The following is a 5,767-nucleotide window of genomic DNA, read 5'->3' as shown; positions in this document are numbered from 1 at the left end:
AGATAAAATAACATTCTTCTTTATAATATTGATAAAATATAAGAACTCAGATTTATATTGAGGATATTTTATTTTTAAGTGATAATTTCTGAAGGAAAAACATGAATATGTCTATTTTAATTGCAGTGCAACATAAAATTCACATTTAAATGAAATATTCAGTTCAATTAGCAATTGATTATGAAAAGTCTCTCCTTTATTTTATACTTATATATTTCCTAGTTCTTCCATTATATGAAAAAGAAAATCAATACAATGAGGTTGAGAAAACAAATATTGAGAAATGGCAGTATGAAAAATTTTTACAGAGAAAGTTAATTTTAAGATAGTATAAAGAATTTTACTATAACAAGAATATGTAAATGGCAAAAATATTGCTTATAAAAACTCTTACCAGTATTTACTTTAAGTGTTCAACCAATGACTGAACCCAAAGGACTTTTATCTATGGAAAAGCATGATTGCAAACACCGTCATTTATATAACCATGGAGCATGAAAGATATGAAAAGAAAATTAAATTTTCAGTAAAGCAATTGCCAGACACTTTGCCATTTAAAAGAGACTGAGCTAGCTGATGGAAAATATTTTTATTTCATTTTGACCTTCAGAAGTCATACTATTTGTTGATAAGACAGACTACAAGAAATTGAAAAACACCAATAATAATCTCTATATATCAAACTATACAAAGTGTGGGCAAACAATTTAGTTTTGCTGAACATATCACTTTTTCAAACTTTCAAAAAATCCTTCATATTTTACACTAAATAGTAAGACATATTAGGAGGGCTCACATTCTTCTAAGTGAGATGAGCAGTATCCTTGGGAAGAAAACAACATGGGCATATATATTGCTTACTTACCTCCAACAATTGTGATAGTGGCAGCTATTATTACAACACGAGTGGAATTCTTTATAAGAGACCCTCTTACCATTAACTGCATTTGATACTTAACAAACAACATATGCAGCTGTCATTTTCTATGTATTAATTATCTGATACTGGGCAGTTGCAATCAATCTGCATTTTTTTTTTAGAATTAATTTTTTTAATTAGGTATTTTCCTCATTTACATTTCCAATGCTATCCAAAAAGTCCCCAATACATTACCCCCCACATTCCCCTACCCACCCACTCCCACTTTTTGGCCCTGGCATTCCCCTGTACTGGGGCATATAAAGTTTGCAAGTCCAATGGGCCTCTCTTTCCAGTGATGGCCGACTAGGCCATCTTTTGATACATATGCAGCTAGAGTCAAGAGCTCTGGGGTACTGGTTAGTTCATAATGTTGTTCCACCTATAGGGTTGCAGATCCCTTTAGCTCCTTGGATACTTTCTCTAGCTCCTCCATTGGGGGCCTTGTGATCCATCCAATAGCTGCCTGTGAGCATCCACTTCTGTGTTTGCTAGGCCCCGGCATTTTCTCACAAGAGACAGCTATATCTGGGTACTTTCAGCAAAATCTTGCTAGTGTATGCAATGGTGTCAGCGTTTGGAAGCTGTCAATCTGCATTTTTAAAACAACCTTATAGAAAAGATACCATTATTTTTCCTAGTCTATAGATAGTGACAATACATGGAAAGTTTAAACTATTTCTTCATGCTCATACAGCTAACAAGGGACAACCAAAAGAACTGACCCAGATACTGAACTGGAAGCCTTCTGTACAGGCTGGTTTTGTGTGTTAACTTGACACAAGCTGGAGTTATCACAGAGAAAGGAACCTACCTTGAGGAAATGCCTCCATGAGATCCAGCTATAAGGCATTTTCTCAATTAGTGATCAAGGCAGGGAGGGCCCAGCCTATTTTAGGTAGTGCCATCCCTGGTCTGGTAGTCCTGGATTCTATAAGAAAGCAAGCTGAGCAAGCCAGGAGAAACAAGTCAGCAAGTAACATTCCTTCACAGCCTCTGCATCAGCTCCTGCCTCCTAACTTGCTGGAGTTCCAGTCCCTTTTTTTGGTGATGAACAGCAATGTATAAGCTGAATAAATCCTTTACTCCCCAACTTGCTTCTTGGTCATGATGCTTGTGTAGGAATAGAAACCCTAAGACACCTCTTCATTTATGACTAGCTTTCATAGTACCCAAAGGCACCATGTGAACGTCCAAGGGAGGAGCAACTAATAGTTCACCCAGCTCTGGTGCCTATAAAAGTCAATAATGATCAGCATGGAATGTATCACTAAGGGTGCAATAGTTACATGCATACTTCAGAGGTAAACAACAGCTCACTAATTGAACTTAAGACACACCCAACAAGAGGAAAATCATGCCTGGTATGGGAAACATTACCAACTACCCAGGGCTAAAGAAGTCATGGATCTTGGAGAAGAACCTACAGCTGCCTCTTTACTAAACTAGTATAATCTCTAAAACATTCTGAAGTGTACTTTTCTCCCCATCATTAAGGAAACACTATTTGTAACAGAAAGAGTCCATTACAAAGCACCAAAACAGATCCAAATACAGTGTTGTGGAGCCCAATCCCAACGTTTGAAACATCTACAACACAACTCCTACACCAAGGTCTAGGAAATCATTGTAAAAGAAAAGGTAAAAAGATTCTAAGAGCCAAAGAAATAGGAACGAAGTAGGAGATTGTGTCTCCTAGAAATATCAGAGAAGCTACATGTCTACAGTCACAGCAAAGTGCCTATCTAAAAGTCATCAGAGCAGGGATGATGCCAATAAATGTGCTACAGTAGAAGAAAGGAAGTTCAAGAGGCCTCAACTCCTGATAAATACCAAAGGTGACTAAGGAATTCTAGGGGTGGAAGAAATAGTCTTCTCTAGGGAAGAATATACCAAATTGTTTCCAATATTAAATGGCTAACCTTGAAAACATAAACATACAAGTAACACTATGAGACGACTGAGCAGGTTATATTCAAATATTTGGGATTATATATGTGTGCCATATGTTTGCAACCATAGTTTTCTTCAGATAAAATGGCATTGGATTAAACTTTTAAAGCAAATGCTGATAAAAAGAAATTCTTATAAACAATATTTCCACTTTTACTTTTTCTTGTAAAATTCCTTATACTAATTTAAATCCAAGACATACAACAACAACAACAACAACAACAACAACAACAACAACAACAACAACAGAAGCAACAGCATTTAAAGAAAATCCTCCCATCCTACCTCCATTCTCTGGGGACTTCACCTAGACAAGAACTTAGCTATCCTCTTTCCTGTGGACCAGTAAGTCCAGGCAGAAAACATCCAGGAAATCTGGGACACTATGAAAAGAAAGAGTATACAGATAAGAAAAATAGAGGAAGAATAAATAATCCAGGTCTGAGGCACAGAAAAATGTTTTCAACAAAACCATAGAAGAAAATATCTCTAACATAAAAAATGAGGTTTCTATCAAGGCTGAGAAGCATAGAGGATACAGAATAGACAGGATCAAAAATGAAATTCCCCATGGCACTGAACATACAAAGCAAAGAAAAAAATATTAAAACCTTCAAGAAAAAAAAAAAAAAAAAAACAAGTCACACATAAAAGCAGAGCCAAGCCAATATACACATGAAAAGATGTTCTACAAACTGCAAGAGACCACAGATACCAACCTAGATTACTACATCCAGCAAAACTATCAATAACAGTACCCAGAGGGGAGGAATCATTCCATGATGCAATCAAACTAAACAATATCTATCTACCAACTCAACTCTTCAGAAGGTGCCAGAAGGAAAATTTCCATCTAAAGATGTTAACCATACTCAAGAAACAAGACCAAATACAACCAGACTACTAAATCAAACAAAAAATAACAGGACTCAATAAACACTGCCCATTGATACCTATTTCCCAGTAAAATGATATAGACTAACAGATTGGATTAAAAAGCAGAACCCATTGTTCTGCTGCATCCAAGAAATAAATCTTAGCATAGAGGTTAGATATCACTTCAGGGTAAAAGGACTGGAAAGGGTATTCCAAGCAAATGGACCAAAAGAGTAATCAGGAAAAAAACATCTTAATACATGACAAAATAGATATCAAACCAAAAATAACAAAAAGAGATGGGGAAGAAAAGTATTTAATTTTTAACATACATGCACAAGCACAAGGGCACCCAAGTTTATTAAAGAAATTGAGAAGAAAATTAAAATCCTTTTGAATTGGATGGACATAAAAACAGAAGATAAGTATATGATGACTTTCATAGAATCTCTTTTGGCTGACGATGGCTGTTGAGACTTGGATAAAAAAATAAAAAAAAAACTATGGAACATGATAAAGGCAGTTCTAAGAGTCAAGTTCATAACACTATGTTTCTATTTATAAAAATTGAAGAGATCTCATATTACCAACTTAATGGTATACCTGAAAGCTCTAGAACAAAAACAAGAAATCTCTCTCCCTCCTCCCTCCTCCCTCCTCCCTCCTCCCTCCTCCCTCCTCTCTCTCTCTCTCCCTCTCCCTCCTCTCCTCCCTCCTCCCTCCTCCCTCTCCCTCTCCCTCTCCCTCTCCCTCTCCCTCTCCCTCCTCCCTCTCCCTCTCCCTCTCTCCCCAGAGTATGTCTGTCTGTCTGTCTCTTTGTCCCTCTCTAACATGCACACAAATACACATGCACCAACAAATAAATGGCATGAAATATTGATATTAAATAGGAATATAAATCAAACAACTCTTTTTGCAGATGTTAGGATTTTATACATTAAAGATCCTAAAAATCCCTACCAGGAAACCTTTACAGCTGATAAACACTTTGGTAATGTAGCAGGATAAAAAAAAAAAAAAAAATGACACAGCAATCAGTAACTTTCTTACAAACGAACATAAATGTATCTTTTCTATATAAAATATTTTATTTACAAATAAATATACATATGCATATATCTTGGGATGACTCTCACTAAGCAAGTGAAAGACTTGCACAATAAATTCCTTTTTTAATATTTTTATTATTACGTATTTTCCTCAAATACATTTAGAGACATTGAAGAAAGAAAGTAAAGAATACCTAAAAGGTGGGAAATCTCTCATGCTCATGGATTTTCACATTGATACAGCGAAAATGGCCATCCTACCAAAATCTATCTGCACATTAATACTATCCCTGTCAAAATTCAAACACAATTCTTTGGAGAAATTGAAAGACAATTTTCAGTTTCATATGGAAACGCAAAATACCCAGGATCACTAAAACAACCCTGCTTAGCAAAGACCTGCTAGAAGTTTCACCATTTCTGATTTTCAAGTTGTACTACAAATTTATAGTAACAAAAAAGCATGGTATTGCAGAAGAACAGACATATGAATAAATGGAATTGGACTAAAGAGTCATAAATAAATCCACACACCTATGAATTCCTGATTTTATACAAGGAAGCCAGAAATATACATTGGAAAACAGAAAGCATCTGCAACAAATAGTGCTGAACTAACTGGGTGGCTCCAAATAAATCCATAGTTATAAACTCAACTCCAAATGGCTCAAAGACCTCAATATAGGGTCAAATACTCTCATTCTACTAGAAGCAAACATGGTGAATAATCTTACATCATTGGCACAGGGAAAGGCTTTCTAATAGGAAACCAATAGAACAGGCACTAAGAACAATAGTTAATAAATGAGACCTCATAAAAATGAAAAGCTTCTGTAAAGCAAAGGAAACCATCATTTGATTAAAGCAGCAGATGAAAGAATGTAAGAAAAAGTGTTTACAAATTACACATCTGATAGAGGGTTAATATCTAACATATAAAAAACTAAAAATAAACTAGACAGGAAGAAAA

The 5,767-nt window shown here is 35.4% G+C and overlaps 1 non-coding gene across 1 annotated transcript; it reads left to right on the top strand.

Annotated features, from left to right (window-relative positions):
* Positions 1-4,173: 4,173 nt before the first annotated feature.
* Gm23389 lies at positions 4,174-4,242 on the top strand. Its single transcript, XR_003949227.1, has one exon. It is a non-coding gene; the product is annotated as a small nucleolar RNA SNORD30 (small nucleolar RNA).
* The last annotated feature ends 1,525 nt before the right edge of the window (positions 4,243-5,767 follow it).

Source organism: Mus musculus, chromosome 1, assembly GCF_000001635.26.
Source record: "Mus musculus strain C57BL/6J chromosome 1, GRCm38.p6 C57BL/6J".
Taxonomy (NCBI): Eukaryota; Metazoa; Chordata; class Mammalia; order Rodentia; family Muridae; genus Mus; species Mus musculus.
The sequence above is the reverse complement of the archived record's forward strand: the minus strand, read 5'-3'. Positions and strand labels throughout refer to the sequence as shown.